Raw genomic sequence first — 23421 nt, 5'->3', positions numbered from 1 at the left:
GCAGTTGTCGTTGCCATCCTGTACCTGTCCCGCAGGTGTGATGTTCGGATGTACCGATCCTGTGCAGGTGTTGTTACATGTAGTCTGTCACTGCGAGGATGATCAGCTGTCCGTCCTGTCTCCCTGTAGCGCTGTCTTAGGCGCCTCACAGTACGGACATTGCAATTTATTGCCCTGGCCACATCTGCAGTCCTCATGCCTCCTTGCAGCATGCCTTCACGCAGATGAGAAGGGACCCTGGGCATCTTTTGTTTGATGTTTTTCAGAGTCAGTAGAAAGGCCTCTCTAGTGTGCTAAGTTTTCATAACTGGGACCTTAATTGCCTACCGTCTGTAAGCTGTTAGTGTCTTAACTGTTCCACAGGTGCATGGTCATTAATTGCTTATGGTTCATTGAACAAGCATGGGAAACAGTGTTTAAACCCTTTACAATGAAGATCAGTGAAGTTATTTGGGTTTTTATGAATTATCTTTGAAAGACAGGGTCCTGAAAAAGGGCTGTTTCTTTTTTTGCTGAGTTTATTTCATCCTTCTGTAAGATATAGTCCCGACACAAATCTAAGGTTGCTACCCAAGCCTCCTGGTCGTTCGTTTTATTGGTTCAGTTTAGTGGTCGACCGATTATGATTTTTCAACGCCGATACCGATACTGATTATTGGAGGACCAAAAAAAGCCGATACCGATTAATTGGCTGATTTAATTTTTTTTTTAAAGTATTTATTTGTAATAATGACAATTACAACAATACTGAATGAACAATTTTATTTTTACTTAATATAATACATCAATCAAGTCAATTTGGTTTAAATAATGCAAAAACAAAGTGTTGGAGAAGAAAGTAAAAGTGCAATATGTGCCATGTAAAAAAGCTAACGTTTAAGTTCCTTGCTCAGAACATGGTGGTTCCTTTTAATTAACACGAGTCTTCAATATTCCCAGGTAAGAAGTTTTAGGTTGACGTTATTATAGGAATTATATGACTATTTCTCTCTCTACCATTTGTATTTCCTATACCTTTGACTATTGGATGTTCTTATAGGCACTTCAGTATTGCCAGTGTAACAGTATAGCTTCCGTCCCTCTCCTCGCCCCTACCTGGGCTCGAACCAGGAACACATCGACAATAGCCACCCTCGAAGCATCGTTACCCATCGCTCCACAAAAGCCGCGGCCCTTGCAGAGCAAGGGGAACAATTACTCCAAGTCTCAGAGCGAGTCATGTTTGAAATGCTATTGGCGCGCACCCCGCTAACTAGCTAGCCATTTCACATCGTTTACACCAGCCTAATCTCGGGAGATGATAGGCTTAAAGTCATAAACAGCTCAATGCTTGAAGCACAGCGAAGAGCTGCTGGCAAACGCACGAAAGTGCTGTTTGAATGAATGCTTACGAGCCCGCTGCTGCCTACCATCGCTCAGTCAGACTGCTTATCAAATATAAAATCATAGACTTAATTATAACATAACACACAGAAATACGAGCCTTTGGTCATTAATATGGTTGAATCCAGAAACTATCATTTCGAAAACAAAACGTTTATTCTTTCAGTGGAATACGGAACCGTTCCGTATGGCATCCCTAAGTCTAAATATTGCTGTTACATTGTACAACCTTCAATGTTATGTTATAATTATGTACAATTCTGGCAAATTAATTACGGTCTTTGTTAGGAATAAATGGACTTCACACAGTTCGCAACGAGCCAGGCAGCCCAAACTGCTGCATATACCCTGACTGCTTGCACGGAACGCAAGAGAAGTGACACAATTTCCCTAGTTATAAGAAATTCATGTTAGCAGGCAATATTAACTAAATATGCAGGTTTAAAAATATATGCTTGTCTATTTATTTTAAAGAAAGGCATTGATGTTTATGGTTAGGTACACATTGGTGCAACGAGGGCTTTTTTCGCGAATGCGCTTGTTAAATCATCACCCGTTTGGCGAAGTAACGTTAGGCTGTGATTCGATGAGAAATTAACAGGCACCGCATCGATTAAATGCAACGCAGGACATGCTAGATAAACTAGTAATATCATCAACCATGTGTAGTTAACTAGTGATTATGTTAAGATTGATTGATTGTTTTTATAAGTTTAATGCTAGCTAGCAACTTACCTTGGCTTCTTGCTGCCCTCGCGTAACAGGTAGTCAGCCTGCCACGCAGGCTCCTCGTGGAGTGCAATGTAAGGCAGGTGGTTAGAGCGTTGGACTAGCAACCAGAAGGTTGCAAAAACGAATCTCCGAGCTGACAAGGTAAAAATCTGTTGTTCTGCCCCTGAACAAGGCAGTTAACCCACCGTTCCTAGGCCGTCATTGAAAATAAGAATGTGTTCTTAACATACTTGCCTAGTTAAATAAAGGTGTAAAAAAAAAAAACTAAAATAAACGGCCACAATCGGTGTCCAAAAATACCGATTACCGATTGTTATGAAAACTTGAAATCGGCCCTAATTAATCGGCCATTCCGATTAATCGGTCGACCTCTAGTTCAGTTGCTAGCCAATCGTTCAGTGTTTTTGTTCTGTATCTATGGATGCGACCCTGTCGTTCGTTCTAAATGTTCCACTGGCTGGCAAAGTTCTTATCCCTTGCTTGCTAGCTGGCTGGAATGCGGTTTTAACCAATCAGCATTCGGGATTAGACCCACCCATTGTATACTGAAGTGGTAATCCCTGGGAAGCCAAGGAGGATATGGAGGAATATTGGCACGGGTGTTGTTAGGCCCCAGACGAAGTCAAGGACCGGCAAATGGTGAATGGCGCCAATGCTGTACACTGTGTCCTTCAAACACCGTCTTTGAGGGCATTGTCACTTATATACAGGTTACCAACATAATCAAATAATGATTGATATATTTTCATAAACGTTATTTTGATGAATTTATTCATAGTCTTTCATCATTCCATAAGATATAGTCCTGACACAAATCTTGGGTTGCAACCCAAGCCGGCTGGTCGTTCGTTCTATTGGTTCAGTTGCTCAAGATGCGACTCAGTCCTTCAGTCTTTTTGATCTGTGTCTATGGATGCAACCCAGTCGTTCGTTCTAAATGTTCCATTCCCATACTGGTTGGTAATGTTCTTATCATGCAGCCAGAATAACAGCAAAGTACTCGCTTTTGCATTTGTTTAAGCTGTTTTCTAGTGACATTTATTTGGATAAATGAGCTAATGAGCTAATGTGAGGTGCGATTTCGCCTGGCATAGAAAATGTGATGCAAACTAGCTGCACTTTGTTTCGTTGTGCCTTTTTTCAATTGACATTTCTTTGTATATACAGTTGAAGTCGGAAGTTTACATACACTTAGGTTGGAGTAATTAAAACTCATTTTTCAACCACTCCACAAATTTCTTGTTAACTATAGTTCTGGCAAGTCAGTTAGGACATCTACTTTGTGCATGACAAGTAATTTTTCCAACAATTGTTTAGACAGATTATTTCACTTATAATTCCCTGTATCACAATTCCAGTGGGTCAGAAGTTTACATGCACTAAATTGACTGTGCCTTTAAACAGTTTGGAAAATTCCATAACATGATGTCATGGTTTAGAAGCTTCTGATAGGCTAATTGACATCACTTGAGTCAATTGGAGGTGTACCTGTGGATGTATGTTCATCCTTGGGAGCAATTTCCAAAATGGTACGCAAGTATAAACTCCATGGGACCACGCAGCCATCATACCGCTCAGGAAGGAGACGCGTTCTGTCTCCTAGAGTACAAGTACAAAAGTATCTATATCCACAGTAAAACAAGTCCTATATCGACATAACCTGAAAGGCCGCTCAGCAAGGAAGAAGCCACTGCTCCAAAACCGCCATAAAAAAGCCAGACTACAACTGCACATGGGGACAAAGATCATACTTTTTGGAGAAATGTTCTCTGGTCTGATGAAACAAAAATAGAACTGTTTGTCCATAAAAAAACATTGTTATGTTTGGAGGAAAAAGGGGGATGCTTGCAAGCCGAGGAACACCATCCCAACCGTGAAGCATGGGGGTGGCAGCATCATGTTGTGGGGGTGCTTTGCTGCAGGAGGGACTTGTGCACTTCCCAAACATGATGCCATCATGAGTAAAGAAATTTATGTGGATATATTGAAGCAACATCTCAAGACATCAGTCAGGAAGTTAAAGCTTGGTCGCAAATGGGTCTTCCAAATGGACAATGACCCTAAGCATACTTCCAAAGTTGTGGCAAAATGACAATAAAGTCAAGGTATTGGAGTGGCCAGCCCTGACCTCAGTCCTATAGAACATTTGTGGGCAGAACTGAAAAAGCATGTGCGAGCAAGGATGCCTAGAAACCTGACTCAGTTACACCAGCTCTGTCAGGATGAATGGGCCAAAATTCACCCAACTTATTGTGGGAAGCTTGTGACAGGCTACCCAAAACGTTTGACCCAAGTTAAACAATTTAAAGGAAATGCTACCAAATACTAATTGAGTGTATGTAAACTTCTGACCCACTGGGAATGTGATGAAAGAAATAAAAGCTGAAATAAATAATTCTTTCTACTATTATTCTGACATTTCGCATTCTTAAAATAAAGTGGTGATCCTAACTGACCTTGAGACAGGGAATTTTGACTAGGATTAAATGTCAGGAATTGTGAAAAACTGAGTTTATTGTATTTGTCTAAGGTGTATGTAAACTTCCAACTTCCACTGTATCCATAATTTTCTTTTCAAAAATTACATTTCGACTGGCTGAGATACGCTAACTGCCTCTCTGTCTCCCGACACGTTAATTACTATGGGACAGCTGGAGATCGAATTTGAATATTGAAACAATGTTGTAAATGTCGGAGAGACAAACAGCAAGGTTTATTCAAATCTACGCTGTTGAAAACTAAATATTAGTCTAAAAGAAATGTGAAAATGTCTAGATGCTTTTTATAGTGGAGATTTATAAATTGCTTGGCTGGGCTGATGAGACAATAGATTGTGCAGTCAGATGGAACAGACTAAATAGGCATTTTAGCCTCATAGATTTAGGGTTATTGTCCTGCTGAAAGGTGAATTTGTCTCCCAGTGTCTGTTGGAAAGCAGACTGAACCAGATTTTCCTCTCCGATTTTGCCTGTGCTTAGCTCTATTCTGTTTATTTTTATCCACCAGCTTCAAACAGCTGTAAAAATTATATTTTTGGTTATTGTAAATATATTTCATAGTGATTTAGATGGTACAATGATTCCCTACACTATTCAGTGCTTGTTTTCTCACATGAACTGAAATTAAGCGAACAGTGTAGAATTTTAGCAACCAGGAAATTAGCGATTTAACACAGCCACAAAGTCAGAACAGCTTTCCCATCTTGACAACAAATTTCCTATTTTCATGTCACATGCAGAAGTACAGTGAAATGCCTTTCTTGCAAGCACTAACCCCAAAAATGCAGTAATCAATTACAATGTAATACAAAAAAATAACTAGGTAGAACAAAGACACATGAGATATATAAAAATAAGAAAACACAAATATTTACAACAGATGCCAAAAATTCTAAAAAGATAATTCTACTTTGACATTATGGGGTATTGTGTGTAAGCCAGTGACATAAAATCTCAATTCAATCAATTTTAAAATTAGTCTGAAAACAACAAAATGTGGAAAAAGTAAAGGGGTGAATACTTTCTGAATGCAAAGTATTGTGCTCCTAGATTTTATGTTGTGTTCCTAACTTTTTATTTTTAATAATATTTATTTATTTATTATTCAAGACATACAATATACTTGCATTGAAGCTGCTCAACAACTACATCATACCAGTCATCCAACAGATTCTCATTCAGAGCGACACACAGAAGCATTCAGGGTCAATGCCCTGCTCAAGGGCATGTTGACCGATCTACCACCAGGCCAAAAAACGTGAACCCGAACCCTCCAAGATCCCCCCACAGTTCCCCAATAGCTGTCCCGCAACCATTCGAGACCCCTTCCACAGTCCTCCATAGGAAAAAAAAAATAATACAATTAATTCCATTCCCCACCCCCTAAAAACACCCCCAATGCACCAACAACCAAGAGAATGAACTAAAGAGAAAAAGGAAAAGACAGAAGAAAACAGCAAACAACAATGCAACATTTTAAAAAATGTATACATTTAAAACAAAGGACACCAAGGACAACTAAAATCATAACAGCAATGTATATGTTTCAAGCATTTCAAGCATTTCGCTACACTCGCATTAACATCTGCTAACCATGTGTATGTGACAAATACAATTTGATTTGTTTGTGTGCGCATGTCTGGCACTATTACATGTATGTGTGTGTTTTTGTATGTGTTTATTTGAATGAGAGAGTGTGTGTATATGCACAAACACCTGCACTGCATCAGCCTCAGGAAACCAGCATTAGTTGTAAAAACACTGCCACTTAGTGTCATTCAAAAGTACTTTTTATTATGTTTTATTTAGACTTTGATTTAAAAAAAAATGTTTTAAAACTTTTATCTTTGACCATCATTCTATCTCCCACACAGCAACTCCATTCCCACTTGTCTCCAATTCCACATACAAACCCTCAGCCTCCCTCAGCCCATCCCATCTATCTCTGCTAGCCACCCACTTCGGGTTTCTACGCAATACACATCTTTCAACTATGCTGTGATGTTTAACGTACATTTTCAATCTATCTAATTGAATAGAATCCACAGATTGCGAGTTGAAGATAAATACTTTTACTAAGAGTATTAGTATATTAGTAATTGACTGACCTGGTCTCTCCAGATCTCCTAACAGTACTATTTCTAGGGTCAATTTTAGATCAATGCTATGCATTTTCAGCCGTTCCTGAACCTGAGACCAGTAACAGGCTACCTGAGGGCAATACCAAAATAAATGGTCTATTGATTCTGTATCCTCACAACAAAATCTGCAGAGCATCGATGATTTTATGCCCCAAATATTCAACATGTTGTTGGTGGCAAGAATTCTACATAATAAGTCTTGAATCTTGCGTTGTTTTATATATCAACTCATACACCCTGTACCATGGAATTGGTACATCAAAAATCTCTTCCCAACTATTTTGCAATCTGTATGGCACAGTTGTCAACATCCTGGTCCTCAAATGAAACTGGTATACTTTCCTATTTATGAATTTTTTTTATTCCTACGCCAATTTTGATCCTTTATATTAGGCAGACAGACCAGTTCCATACCTCCTCCCGCTGCCACCTGCCTCCTCCATTTTTGGGGTAATGCTGTAATCAATTGATTGTACTCTTGGATTGAGCAGACCCTTCCGTACAATTCTGATAACTTCCATTCCAATTTACAATATAATTTAAGAACAAAATACCCCTTTCAAACATCTTTCCCATAAATACAGGTATTTTATCAACTAGCACATTTGAGTTCAGCCATAGTATTTGTTCTATCTTTTCAGGGGGATGAAATTGAAATTGTAGCCAGCTCTGCAATGCTTGTTTGAAAAAGAGAGATACTTTGAAAAAGTATCATTTTCAATTAATCAAAAATGAGACATGGCAATCTGCACAAAGTCAAAAAGGCAATTTTTAAACAATGGACGAGTTTTTCTTAGTAATCTATTTGAGGACCATTTAGGGTTCAAATACAACTTTTGAATGAGTGAAGCTTTAAGAGAGAGGTTTAGTGCTTTTATATTTAATAATCTCAACCCACCCAATTTATATTCATTATATAGATAGGCACGCTTTATTGTGTCTGGTTTAGCGTCCCAGATAAAGCGAAATATTTTATGATATGATTTGAAAATGAATCATCAGGAGTAGGCAGCGCCATAAGTGAGTGAGTAAACTGAGATATGACTAAGGAGTAAATTGGGGCAATTTTTCCATAAATAGACAGGTATTTACCTCTCCATGGTTGCAGGATCTTGTCTTTTTTACAAGTTTCCTATTGAAATTCATTGTGGAGAGCTTATTTATATTTTTTGTGATATGAATCCTGAGTATGTTTACTTCACCAGCCCATTTTATAAGTAAACTGCAGGGTAATGTAAAAGTTGTATTTTTTAAGGATCCAATACGTAATATTGTACACTTATCATAGTTAGGTTTTAGTCCAGAGAGTACAGAAAAGTTATCTAGATCTTCAATGAGACATTGCAGGGATCTAGCTTGCAGACTTAATATAAAAATTGAGTCATCGGCATACATGAACACCTTTGTTTTTAAGCCTTGGATTTCTAATCCTCTAATGTTGTTATTTGATCTGATTTTAATAGATAGCATTTCGATGGCCATAACGAATAGATATGGTGACAGCGGACACCCTTGTTTAACTCCTCTTGACAATTCAAAACTCTCTGAGAAGTAGCCGTTATTTACTATTTTACACCTGGGGTTGCTATCCATTATTTTTACCCATTTTATTAGACAATTACCAAAATTGAAAAAATCCAGGCATTTATAAATAAAATCCAGTCTTACTTTATCAAATGCCTTTTCAAAATCCGCTATAAATACCATTCCTGGCTTCTTATATGTTCCTAACTTTTTTAAGTTGGGCGCACCAGTGTTCATTTAGAGCCCTGAGTACAGTTACAGCATATTCTTTTCCTATTTTCAGATCTGGGATTTGGCTGATCCAGAAAGGAAGGGCTTCTTGGACAAGCGGGTAAAGTGCCCAATGATTACTTCTTACTACCAATTAACTGATGATTTCCCACAAGAAACACTGACCAGTTCCTGTGTTCCTCTCTTCCAGGGTTTCTTTGTAGCATTGAGGTTGGTGGCCTCTGCTCAGGGTGGCAACGACATCAGTCTCAACAACCTCATCCAGACTCTAGCAGCTCCCAAGTTTGTGAGTGTTACTTTATTTACTTTCCACAAACATTAATGTCCTTGTAGAGAACATCTCTTTGCAGTATCATATATGTTAAAACAGCTGTAGAAACTTGATCTTATCAATTTTTTCAGCAATGACCAGAGGCGTATACTGCAAAGCAGAATCAATGATTTAGCCAGCTAACGTGCCTAAATATTCTGAAAAACGTTTAAAAAATGTGAAGGATAAACTTGAAATAGGCATGGTCTAAGTCAGTGTTCATTTCGTCAACAATAACTATGATAAAAATATTAATCAACAATGTATTTTTCCTGACGATAACTAGATGAGATGCCCCCCCAAAAATGATAACTATTACAAATAGTTTTCCATTTTAGTTGATGAAAACGTAACGAGATGAGATGTTCACTTGAGACTAATGGACATTCAATTTGACATGAAGCTACTTTTAATCTGTTTTGTCCAATCATAAGCATACAGGCCTTTGCAGAATATTTAATGCATTCCTCTCATTGGCAGAATGAACGTCTTTCATGTGTGCGGACTAGTTGAGTTTATAGCCCTGCCCACCTTTCCAACACACACAGCTCCTGCACGGTCACTTCAGTCGTCTCTCTTTTGAACTGATATGCAGGCAATGCACTTCTAAATTGTAACAAACCTCTATTCTGGTCAGAAACATTAATGTTTATATTGGCTATTTTTGTTTTGATCACAACTGAAGCTAACCATTATATTTTGCCATTTACGCTGATTTTCATCTGTGTTGCTGCTCTCGCAGTCCGCAAATGCGAGTTGCAGTTACTTTTTTCCCGATTGGAAATACTAATGCTATTTACTGAATATTAGGACAACAGCAATAATTCTGGCATTAAGGACACTTGCTTTTTCCATGGCACAGACTGACCAGGTGAATCAGTGTAGATGAGGAGACAGGTTGAAGGAGGAGTGTTAAGCCTTGAGACAATTGAGACATGGGTTTTGTATGTGTGCCAGGGTGAATGGGTAAGACAAAAGATTTAATCGCCTTTGAACGGGGTATGGTAGTAAGTGCCAGGCGCTCCGGTTTGTGTCAAGAAGTGCAACACTGCTGGGTTTTTCACACTCAACAGTTTCCCGTGTGTGTCAAGAATGGTCCACTACCGAAAGAACATCCAGCCAAACTGACACAACTGTGGGAAGGAAGCATTGGAGTCAACATGGGCCAGCAAATCAACTAAATATTAGGAAGTACTCCTTAATGTTTTGTACACTCAGTGTGACAAAAAATTCTGGACAATTTTTGTCTAGTTTTGACGACTGATAATAACTAAAATTAAGAAGGATGAAATGACTAAAATGTGACTAAGACTTCAAACTATTTTAGTCAAAAGACTAAAACTAAATCTAAAATATCTGCGAAAATTAACACTGGAATGACTCCACAACAAAAAAACACATATCTAAGTTTAGCTTTCTTAATGAACCCCAAAATCAATAGTTATTGTTTGCTATTTATCATTGATACCCCTCTGTTTAGCTAATTGTCATTGGGGTCATCTCAGTCATCATATCAGTTAATTTATTGTGATCTTTATTGTTACAAGCTAACTTGTGTTGTATTTTTTGTTGCAGAGAGACACCAATACTTCATCACGTAACACATCACTGAGTACTTCCCTGAGTTCATCATTCAACGCATCGCTAAATACATTTTCATCTGATTCCCACTGGACTGTTAGGGTGATCATTCATATATTTTATACATAGAAAACATAATTTACATGACATACTTTCATTTTATACAAAATCATTTCCTTTTGAAGGGCAACATACAGTATATAATAAATCAAACAATCATTCAATGTTTGTATACTTTTCATTTTGGAAAAAACTGTGAGATTATATTCAGAGTAATGACCACCACAGAACATAGTTTTTTTTCTATACAGGTAAAAATAAACTCTACACCATGTAACATATTTCTCTGTTTGTTTCTCCCTGCCTTGCCTATCCACCCATCCAGTCTGATGAGAAAGGGAAGTTTGATGGCATCTGAAGGTCTGAGACCAGTCTTCTGTCTGGAGACAAGGTCAAACCCGTCCTGATCAACTAAACTACCCCTGGACGTGTTAGGAAGGGTAAGCACATGATTAGGTCCTGTCCCGAAACAGCCTCTACCCCCTAGGCACTTGTGTAGATCTGAAATGGTTGGATAGGTATAAGCAATGTGGTAGTACCTAGGGCTGGGAATGGCCAGGGACCTGACGATACGATACTAACCTGTACTTATGTACCTCGACTAATCTGTATGCCCGCATACTGACTCGGTACCGGTACCCCCTGTATAGTGTCGGTATTGTTATTTTATTGCTACTTTTTACTTTATTTTTTACTTTAGTTTATTAAGTAAATATTTTTCTTAACTCTATTTCTTGAACTGCATTGTTGGTTAAGGGCTTGTAAGTAAGCATTTAACTACTACTTCATTTCCTTACCTGTTGTATGTGACAAATGCAATTTGATTTATTGAGATTCGATGTTCCCAACATATTGCTCACTATATGTCTGCTGCAGAGGGATGAGAGAGCCATGAGAAAACGAGTTTTGATCAGTCATGGAAATAAAAGTGATAAAAACAAATGGACTCCCTAAAGAAGATGGTGAACAAGTTATGAAGGAAAAACATTGGAGTTTTGGACAGGTACAGCAAACTAGTGCAAAAATAATATATTGTCAAAACAATATGATAGATCGTCAAAAATAATGTCCTGATACGTAACCCCATCACTATTGGTATCTCTGATTTTCCCCTCTGTGTGATCCAGTATACTAAGAAGGTAGCTCTAACAGAAATTGTCACATTTTGGTCATATTTCGTTATATTTTATATGTAGATTTGGGACCTCAGTGATGTGGACAAAGATAGACACTTAGACAAAGAAGAGTTTTCAGTGGTAAGTTCAGTTGGGAACTTTTGTCTTTGTTTTTGATTGTCTTGAATCTTGAGCTCATCGAGTTAAAATACAAGTTCCTGAATAAGGACAATAGGCCGGGTTGCACCTTGCGTAAATGTGGTTTTTCGTCATCCAGTCAAGATGATCCAATCACTAGGACTCATGCCATTGCAAGGTATGAATGGGGCTAATAAAGTACTGAACTTGTTTATCCACCCCCCCTCCCCCCAGGCCATGCACCTGGTGTACAGGGCCATGGAGAATGAGCCTGTCCCCTCCACCCTTCCCTCCTCCCAAGAGGAAGAAGTCTACAGGGGCTCTGCCTGGCACAGTCTCCATCCTCCCTCCCATGTCTGCTGTCTCAGGTCTCTCTGGTCTGTCTCGGACATTCAGCTCTCCTCCTTTGTCTTGTGCAGTGGCGGTTCTGCCTGCCCTGTATGGTCTGTCTGGGTCTGGTTTGACCAGCTCCCCTCCTCTCAATGATACCCTACGCTCCACCCGTCCCATGGCAGCATCACCTCCATCAACAGCACTGGTAGTCTCTCCCCTAAACACTCATTCAAAGCCCCCTCACAGGTATGGTACAGACTCTTCAATTCACACACTGCCTTGGTAGTGGCAAGGACCGCTGCTGTCAGTGTCACTCACAACAACATTGTATTTCTCAAATGATACACTAATCCCTATATAGTACACTACTTTTGATGAGAACCCTATGTAGGTGTGAGACTTGATGCCTTTAATGTTTTTGTGGACTGTCCTTGACTCGCTCTATGTATTTAGAGAATGGCTGAGTAGCACATTCAGAATGCATTATGGTATGTCCACAGACTGTCAGGGGGGCAATACATCTCAGAAAGTGTAAGAGAGTGGTGTGTGTGATGGGGCAGTGCTTAAGCGAAGGGTATTGTTCTGTTTCCCTCACTGTCCCGAAGACATTCTGATGAGGGCATAGCTGCGATTTACCAACCTGCACTTCTTCTACCTACTTTACCTAGGGATAGTTATAGCAGTAGACTTGTTTGACCACATTCTTTGTTTTCTCTTAAATCCCTGAGTGGTCCCCTTCTTAACCATCTGAATGTAGTGGTAAGGAGTTTATCTGATGATTTAAGAGGAACATGTTCCATTGAAAGGGAAATGATGCCACACACACCATTAAGTTTATACGCAAGAGAACAACCATAGGACTTAATGTGCGTCAATGAGTACTTGACTCACGTTAATGCATGATTTATGTGAAAGTGCAAGGTATGCACATCGAACACAGATCTCAATGTAGGATTCAGCCCAAAGACTGTAGCTCCTTATTGCCATCAGCTTGGTTGTCTTACTCTTATTCTCTTTCCTGTCCTGATCTCTGTGTGCTAGCCACCACCAGTATTGAACTGGGGTAATAGTCTTGGGTCTCCTGTGTGCAACCAGCAGTAGGGAACTGGGTGGTCCCTGTGGCAGACAGAGGATGTTACGATGACATCTTTCTGAAGACAGACACCGACATGGATGGTCTGGTCACCGGAGGGGAAGTAATCGAGATCTTCATGCAATCCAGCCTTCCGCAGACCATGCTGGCACAAATATGGTGAGAGATGAAGAGAAAGAGATTGTCACCCGACCGCACCTTCAGTTACTGTGTAGGGCTGTAGTTACTACTTTTCAGTAGTAGTACACTCTTAGAACAAAAAGGTGTTAAGTAGAACCATATAGGGTGCATTGGCTTGTCTCCACAGGGGAACCCTTTTTGGTGCAAGATTGAACCCTATATGAAGGGTTTTTCATATAACCCTCGTAATGGTTCTACCTAGAATCCTCTATGAAGGGTTGTTCCTAGAACCCACTATAAATGGTTCTACCGAGAACCTTACCAAGAGAGAAAGAGCGAGACATTGTCACCCGTCTGTACTTTTAGCTACAGTATAGTACTGTAGTTACTACTTTTCAGTAGTAGTAGTACACTATAGGGCAGTGGTTCCCAAACTGTGGGTCGCGGCAGGGGTCCAGATGGACAATTGGGCCTCAATTGATTTAGTTATAATTTTTGAGCATAAGAACACAGCATTAGCCATGTCAAAATGCATAGAATTGCAGGAAATTAGCTATAAAACTGCAACATTTTCTTTCAGCTCCATTGGCAGGATGTGTGGAATTGCAGGAGATTAGCTTTGAAAGTGCAGCATTTTTGCTCCGCTGCCAAGATAATGTTTTTACTTATTCTTTGGTCTGTGTATTGTTTTTCACAGCTCAACTTTTATGGTGGATCACAACTCAAAAGACCTCTGAAGTTCTTCCATTTAAAAATGATGGAGGCCACTGTGTTCTTGGGGACCTTCAATGCTGCAGAAATGTTAGTACCCTTCCCCAGATCTCTGCCTTGACACAATCCTGTTTCGGAGCTCTACGGACAATTCCTTCGACCTCATGGCTTGGTTTTTGCTCTGACATGCACTGTCAACTAGGGGACCTTATATAGACAGGTGTGTAGACATGCTTTGGAAAGGCAATCAATTGAATTTACCACAGGTGAACTCCAATCCAGTTGTAGAAACATCTCAAGGAAGATCAATGGAAACAGGATGCACCTGAGCTCAATTTCGAGTCTCATAGCAAATGGTCTGAATACTTATGTAAAAAAAGTATTATTTTTTTTCCTCTTTTTTTCCTTTTGCAAAAATGTAAAAAAATAAAAACTGTTCACTTTGTCATTATGGGGTATTGTGTGTAGATTGCTGAGATTTTTTTAAATGTATTTAATCCATTTTTAGAATAAGATTGTAACGTAACAAAATGTGGAAAAAGTCAATGGGTCTGAATAGGCACTGTATGTATTATATATATCTTTCCGAAGGCACTATATAGTTTTATATATATTTGTTTTGCCTCTTGGGGCCCCCTACGGGCTTCAGCCCCTGTAAGCCACTGTGTTTAACCTGCCCTGTACACAGTACCTGTTAACTTGATTACAATGTCATGTAATGTAATTGATATTTGTTCCCAGGATCCTGGCTGACACCAAGCCAATAGGGAAGCTGTCTAGAGGGCAGTATCGTAATTAACCTTGTTCCTAGGGGCCTGGCTGATACCAAGCAGACAGGAAAGCTGTCTAGAGAACAGTTCTCTCTGGCCATGTGGCTGATCGAGCAGAAGGTCACCCTCACTCCAGAAATGATATCCCCGTCCAAAAGGACCACCACCACTACCCAGGCCTGGTCGTTCTGCCGTCCTAGGCGAGACAAAAAACTCAGCGCAAAACTAGAATAGTTTGAGAATAATTTTTTTTTGTCTCGCCTTGGACGGCAGAACGACCAGGCCTGGGTAGTGGTGGTGGTCCTTTTGGACGGGGGGGGGGGGGGGGGGGGGGGGGTGATCATGTCAGGAGTAAGAGTCTGAGGAGGGGAGAGTGGTGAGGATATGTGGGCCTACAGGGTCGCCCCACAATGCAATTTTATGAATGCCCATCCATGCCGTACCTTTGTAAAAACCAAAGCTTAAGACATAATTTGGCTATTTAAGGTCTGCATATCAGCTACCCAAGTTTATCAGGAGTTATTTTGAGCTTATTTGCAATGAGAATCAATGTGTTTATACAGCGGGAAATGCAGAAGTATTTTTTTTGCTATGATCAGCTCGTCAAACATTTACAAATAGGCCTACAATTGAAATCACTGATTTATGACAATTTAGCCCACAGAGTGAAACTCCCGGACAGCAGTCTAATTTCATTCCATATTGTCCATTTTATTTTGACCTGTCATGTTTTAAGGATATGGTGTTTGTTAACATGTCATATTCAAATTGTAGCGCATTTTTATTTGATAGGGGCATTTAGGCTATTTGATTGGAGACACAAGTCTGTCATAAATAAAAAAAGTTAACTAAGAACAAATTCTTATTTACAATGACTGCCTAGGAACAGTGGGTTAACTGCCTTGTTCAGGGGCAGAACGACAGCTTTTTACCTGGTCAGCTCTGGGATTCGATCCAGCAACCTTTCGGTTACTGGCCCAATGCTCTAACCACTAGACCTCCTTGACACACTCTTTTCCCTTTCCTTACCTCTTTTCCTCCCTCATTTTCTACCCCCTCTCATTATCCCATTATCTATTATCTACACTTCCTCCCATATCCCTTCCCTTCTTACCCCTTTACCCCTCTTCCTTGTCTTCCTCTTCTCTCTCTCCCTTCTTATCCCCTCTACCCTCCATTCCCCCTCTCTCACTCCCTCTCCCCACCCTCTTCCCAGTCCCCTCAGGACAGCAGCAGTTCTACAGAGTCAGCTGACCTGACAGGCACCAAAGAGCTGGATGACATCAGTCAGGAAATCGCCCAGCTACAGAGGTGAGCTCCGCCCCCAACCCCTCTAACCCTAACCCCCTCTCCCTGGAGGAACTCTTTGTCATTCCTTCGAAAATAAATGGGAATCTTATTGAAAGGGTGAGTGATTACATTTCTCCAGCCCCATCCCAAAAATGTGCCAGGGTGACCACTTTGTGGAATTGTAGATTTGATGGAGTACTGGGCTTAGTGGCTCTGAGTATGCTCACTCTGCAATTTGCTTCTTAGCCCAGTGTAAAGAGAGGTCTCAACAGGTTTAGATATCTTCTAGTTGCCTCGAGTGTTTGGGACACAGACACTCTCCCTGGTTTTTCCAGCTCAGCTGATCTCCTATGTGACGCCCTGGTGGTTTTCCTTGATGTGTGGTTTTTAAACACTGTTCTCTTCGCACTGCCTCCTCAGCACTCTATCCTTAATACACTGGAATACACAGGTAACCTAATGACACGTAAGCATTATGTGCTGTTCAGCTGTTGCAACTTGTAGCATTAGCTTGGGCAGTGTTTCTCAATCTATACCTCGCAAACCCCCAGAGTGCACATTTGTGTTCCAACCAAGCACTATTGTGCTTGATTCAACTAATCTCCAAGTATTTGGCTGGGATAGCAATGTATCATTTGATTTCATCTTCTCACCAAGCTCGTGTGTGTGTGTGTGAATGGTGTTGTAGGGAGAAGTACACTCTGGAGCAGGACATCAGGGACAAGGAGGAAGGCATCAGACAGAAGAACAATGAGGTTCAGGTGAGACTCCAAGGAATTGACTGTCTTTAGAGATGTCCCATTTAATCCATGGGTCCAAAATCAAACCCTTGCTCCTACACCCTATGCATCCCTAGGGCCGCATTGGCATGATACTTCCTTGATACTAGCTCAAAGGCCCAGTGCAGTCAGAACATGATTTTCTTATGTTTTATATATATTTCCACACTGAGGTTGGAATATTATTGTGAAAATGATGATAATGCCATTTTAGTGTAAGAGCTGTTATAAAAGGCCACTTAACATTCAGCTTGTTTTGGTGGGATGGAATTTTGGCCTGCTTGGCAAGATCACTGGGCGGTATAAGTTAATAGACCAACAACAGAGTTCCAAACCTCTCTGCCAATAAACACTCGTTTTCAGGTTACAGTTCCCTCCCAATTTAGGCCTCTCACTCAGACCAGTCCCAGACATTCTTAGCAAAATTCTTACTTGAAAAATTGCTCTTTGGAAAGAAGCTATTTTAGTTTATTATTGACCATTCTAATTTAAAACCATCACAAAAAGGTGTGCATTCTGGTGTGTGTCCATTCATCAGGAGATACAGTTTAACCTGGACCGGGAGAGCAGTCATCTGAATACTAACTATCAATTACTTTTTTTACACATTTTGTTGTGTTACAGCCTGAAAAATGTTTTTGTCACTGGTCTACACATAATACACCATAATGTAAAAGTGGAATTATGTTTTCTACATTTTTACAAATTAATAAAAAATGGAAAACTGAAATGTCTTGAATTAATAAGTATTCAACCCCTTTGTCATGGCAAGCTTAAATATGTTCAGAAGGAAATCTTTGCTTAACAAGTCACATAATAAGTTTCATGGACTCAATTTGTGTGCAATAATAGTATTTAACATGATTTTTTTGAATGACTACTTCATCTCTGTACCTCATACATATATAATTATATGTAAGGTCCTATTATATGCAATATCCTAAAACATGCATCTTGTTTGCAACAAGGCACTAAAGTTATACTCCAAAAAATGAATACAAAGTGTTGTGTTTGTGGCCAATTCAATACAACACATTACTGAGTACCACTCTCCATACTTTCAAGCATAGTGTTGGTTGCATGATGTTATGGGTATGCTTGTAATCGTTAAGGACTGGGGAATTTTTCAGGATTAAAAAAAGAAATGGAACAGACTTAAGCACAGGTAAAATCCTAAAGGAAAACCTGGATCAGTCAGCTTTCCACCAGACACTGGGAGAGGAATTCACCTTTCAGTGGAACAATAACCAAAAACACTAGGCCAAAATGGTTGTCTAGTAAAGATCAACAACCAGCTTGAAGAATGTTGAAAATAATAAAGGGCAAATGTTGCACAATCTAGGTGTGGAGACTTACCCAGAAAGATTCACAGCTGTAATGTCTGCCGAAGCTGCTTCTAAAAAGTATTGACTTGTGAATACTTATGTAAATTGAATATTTCTGTTTTTCATTTTCAATAAATGTGCAAAGATTCCTAAAAATATGTTTTCACTTTGTCATTATGGGGTATTGTGTGCAGATGGGTTAGAAAAAAACGTTTATTTTAATTCATTTTGAATTCACACTGTAACTCCACAAATGTGGAATAAGTCATGGGGTATGAATACTTACTGAAGGCACTATGTCTATCTATGGGCTTGCTGTGGTCTGAGGTTTTATCTATTAGGACAGGGGTCCCCAATTACATTCATCTGCGGACCGATTTATTTTTCTTGAGGGGATGGTTGGCGGGCTGGAACATAATTATAAATCATTTGTGCACTGCAAATTGACCACAAGAAGCCCAAACAGATATAGTATTTGACAAACAGTTTGTCATTTCAAACCTTGATTTCATTGGAATACTCTGGAACAGATTTCCTGAATTAAAATCACTTTGAGAGGATTTCCTGGTGATTTTACAGTCTTATGTTCAACAACATTGCTCAGAAAACTTGGGGGGCCAAATAAAATCACCCACGGGCCGCCTATTGGGGAACCCTGTATTATGAGATCCACGGTGATCAGCAGAGGAACAAGCTGGATGGCATGCTCAACGACGTCAGGCAGAAGTGTCAGGACGAGTCCACGCTGGTCAGTTAGCAACACACTTATATTATTATGGTCTGAACAGGAAAAACTATTGTCCTCACTTATAGAGGCTTATAACATCTAATTGATTTACTGGATGACTCCTGTTGCTGTCAGTTAGCAACAGGTTTGATCTCATCATTAGGGCCAGGAGTTTTTCCTGAACTCCTGACAGGGCCAGGAAAAACGAATGTCCCCAGTTTTAGGCTGTCACTAGCGCTTATCATATCTGATTTTCATGGGATTCCTGAAGCTTGGATAGCGGTCTCTTTTTGTGCTGTCTTATGAGTAGTTATGACATTTTCTATGTCTGTCTTTCTCACCCTGTCTCTCATCTCTCGTTTTCTCTTGACTCTTTCATTCTTCCTTACCCATCTTATATCTAGTCTCCTCCTCTTTTCCCTCCTTACAGATCTCATCCTTACAGACCCAGATCCACAGCCAGGAGTCTGACATTCATACTCAGGAGGACGAGCTAAGCCGTACCAAGTCTGACCTGAACAGACTACAACAGGACGAGACCCAGCTAGAACAGAGCCTGCTGGCTGGACGCATGCAGCTGGACAGCATCATCAAGTCCCTCAAGGTCACGCAGGACGAGATAAACCAGGTACGGGGAAAGCGTAAGAGAAGAGAGAGAGCGCATCAGTCATTTTCAGGATATAGTCTAGAAATTATTTTTTAATAATTTAATTTAGTGTTTAGATTAGGGTACAATATGACGCATGTAGCTAGACAGCATTATCAAGTCCCTCAAGGCCACGCAGGATGAGATCAACAATGTACGGGGAAAGAGATACTATAGCTCTTGTTCAGGAAATAGTCAAATGTTGATTTAAATTAAGGTAGTGTTAAGTTTGGAGTAGAATATAACTTTAATGTCCATCCAGAAAAAGGAAATGTTCCTTCCAATGCTATACCAACAAAAATATAAACACAACATCCAACAATTTCAACGAGTTACAGTTCATCAAAGAAATGGGTCGATTGAAATAAATTAATTAGGCCCTAATCTATGGATTTCACATGACTGGGAATACTGATATGCATATGTTGGTCACAGATACCTTAAAAAAAGTAAGGGTGTGGATCAGAAAACCAGCCACTATCTGATGTGACCACAATTTTCCTCATGCAGCATTGCACATCTCCTTCGCATTGCGTTGATCAGGCTGTTTGTTGCCTGTGGAATATTGTCCCACTCCTCTTCAATGGCTGAGCGAAGTTGATGGATATTGGCTGGAACTGGAACACGCTGTCGTACACGTCGATCACACACATACTCAATGGTTGACATGTCTGGTGAGTATACAGGCCATGGAAGAACTGGGACATTTTCAGCTTCCAGGAATTGTGTACAGATACTTGCGACATGGGGCCGGGCATTATCATGCTGAAACATGATGTGATGGTGGCGGATGAACGGCACGATAATGGGCCTCAGGATCACGTCACGGTTTCTCTGTGCTTTTAAATTGCCATCGATAAAATGCAATTATGTTCATTGTCCATAGCTTATGCCTGTCCATATCATAACCCTACCGCAACCATGGGGCACTCTGTTCACAGCATTGACATCAGCAAACCGCTCGCCCACACGCCATACACGTGGTCTGCGGTTGTGTGGCCGGTTGGATGTACTGCTAAATTCTCAAAAATGACATTGGAGGCACCTTATGGTAGATAATTTAATGATAATTTATCTGCCAACAGCTCTGGTGGACATTACTGCAGTCAGCATTCCATTTGCCTACTCCTTCAAAACTTCCAAACTGTAGCGTTGTGTGACAAAACTGCACATTTTAGAGTGGCCTTTTACTGTCCCCAGCACAAGGTGCACCTGTGTAATGATCATGCTGTTTAATCAGCTTCTTGATAGGTCACACTTGTCAGGTGGATATCTTGGCAAAGGAGAAATGCTAACTAACGGATGTAAACACCTTTGTGCACAACATTTGAGAGAAATAAGCTTTTTGTATGTATGGACAATTTCAGGGATCTTTTATTTCAGCTCATGAAACATGGAACCAACACTTCAAATGTTGCATTTATATTTTTGCTCAGTATAAATGAAATATTCCCCATATTGCTTATACCTATCCAATACTTTCAGATCTAGACAAGTGACTAGAAGGTAAGGGTTAGAGGTGTTTTCTAGACGGGACCCTTTTACAAGAAGGTCCAGTGCTGTTATACTGTCGTCCTGACAGTCTTTTGTCCGTGCAGGCTCGTTGTAAGCTGTCTCAGATCCAGGACAGTCAGCAGGAGGTGACTAAGACTATAGAGCAATACAACAACTCTCTGAAGGGACACACAGCCAGACACACGCTGGCAGCATGACCAACATGGCTGACATGAGTGAAGGAGGGTTCTCAAAGAATGAAAACGGAGGCTTTGGAGCCATGGTGAGTAGTGTTGTCCCAATTCCAGGGTCTTGTTCATTAGGCACCAAACGGAAGAAAACTGACAAGCAGGGAGGGAATACCTGAAGTCCAATAAGAAACGCTCTTTGTCCTTTTCTTTTGCAATACGTATTGCTATGATTTGCCCTAATAAGTAAATACCACCCAAGACAGGAAGGAGCTTGGCTTACTTAAATATATATTATATACAGGCTATTCATGTGGAATTCTCACAATGCGTTTAGTTTGACATCACATTCTGTTTCTCACACCTGACAGAAATGATACCTTTTTAATCAATGCTCATATCAGAGTTGGAGATGGAGAAGAAATTTTTTGGTGCACTACCTACACGTGCGTAAAATAAAAAAAATCTATCGAAGATAGCCACGTTTAGTAGCAACAAATCAACACCAGAGCCCCTTCCAGCAGTAGACCCCTTCCAGACATAGGAGCCCTTCAAATCAGACCCCTTCAAAGGTGATACTGCTGCAATAGTGCATTATCTTGATATGTTCTGAATGTTTGTGCTTATATTATTTTAACAATTCTGAAACTATTTTAATTATATGGCTAGGACTGTACACTCACAGGGCAGTTTATTAGGTACCCACCTTTTTCTCCAGAACAGACTGAATTATTTGGGCATGGAAATGTTGCTCAATTGGTTTCAAGGAACCTAACGTTTTCCACGAAAATATTCCCCACACCATTACACCACCACCACCAGCCTGCACCATTGGCACCAGGCAGGATGGGACAATGGACTCATACTGCTTAGACCAAATCCTGACTCTGCCATCAGCTAGGCGCAACATGAATCGGGATTCATCGGACCAGGCGATTTATTTGTCCAGTGTTGGTGATCGAGTGCCCACTGGAGCCGCTTCTTCTTGTTTTTAGCTGATAAGAGCGGATCCCGGTGTGGTCGTCTGCTGCAGTAGCCCATCCGTGACAAGGACCGATGAGTTGTCCGTTCCGTGATGCCATTCTGCACACCACTGTTGTACTTCGCCGTTATTTTCCTGTTTGTAGCCCGCTTGTTCAATTTTTTACATTCTCCTTCAACCTCTCGTTAACAAGCTGTTTTCACACACAGGACTGCCACTGACTGAATGTTTTTTGTTTGTCGCACCATTTTCGGGAAACCCTAGATACTATTGTGAGTGAAAAGCCCAGAAGGCCGGCTGTTTCTGAGATACTGGAACCGGCGCGTTTGGCAATGATGATCATACCACGCTCAGAGTGACTTAGGTCACTTGTTTTGCCCATTCTAATGTTCAATTGAACAGTAACTGAATATCTCTGCCTGTCTCCCTGCTTTATATACTGCTCAAAAATAAAGGGAACACTTAAACAACACATCCTAGATCTGAATGAAAGAAATAATCTTATTAAATACTTTTTTCTTTACGTAGATGAATGTGCTGACAACAATATCACACAAAAATAATCAATGAAAATCCAATTTATCAACCCATGGAGGTCTGGATTTGGAGTCACACTCAAAATTAAAGTGGAAAACCACACTACAGGCTGATCCAACGTTGATGTAATGTCCTTAAAACAAGTCAAAATGAGGCTCAGTAGTGTGTGTGGCCTCCATGTGCCTGTATGACCACCCTACAACGCCTGGGCATGCTCCTGATGAGGTGGCGGATGGTCTCCTGAGGGATCTCCTCCCAGACCTGGACTAAAGCGTCCGCCAACTCCTGGACAGTCTGTGGTGCAACGTGGCGTTGGTGGATGGAGCGAGACATGATGTCCCAGATGTGCTCAGTTGGATTCAGGTCTGGGGAACGGGCGGGCCAGTCCATCGCATCAATGCCTTCCTCTTGCAGGAACTGCTGACACACTCCAGCCACATGAGGTCTAGCATTGTCTTGCATTAGGAGGAACCCAGGGCCAACCGCACCAGCATATGGTCTCACAAGGAGTCTGAGGATCTCATCTCAGTACCTAATGGCAGTCAGGCTACCTCTGGCGAGCACATGGAGGGCTGTGCGGCCCCCCAAAGAAATGCCACCCCACACCATGACTGACCCACCGCAAAACCGGTCATGCTGGAGGATGTTGCAGGCAGCAGAACGTTCTCAACGGCGTCTCCAGACTCTGTCACGTCTGTCACGTGCTCAGTGTG

At 40.6% G+C, this 23421-nt stretch overlaps 1 pseudogene; it reads left to right on the top strand.

The window, feature by feature from the left end:
• LOC106600470 (epidermal growth factor receptor substrate 15-like 1) overlaps positions 1 to 21566 on the top strand; it is a 36159-nt pseudogene extending 14593 nt beyond the window's left edge.
• Positions 21567 to 23421: the final 1855 nt, after the last annotated feature.

Source organism: Salmo salar, chromosome 03 (assembly GCF_965601325.2).
Source record: "Salmo salar chromosome 03, fSalSal1, whole genome shotgun sequence".
Classification (NCBI taxonomy): Eukaryota; Metazoa; Chordata; class Actinopteri; order Salmoniformes; family Salmonidae; genus Salmo; species Salmo salar.
Note: the sequence above shows the minus strand (reverse complement) of the source record. Positions and strands in the feature narration are given on the sequence as shown.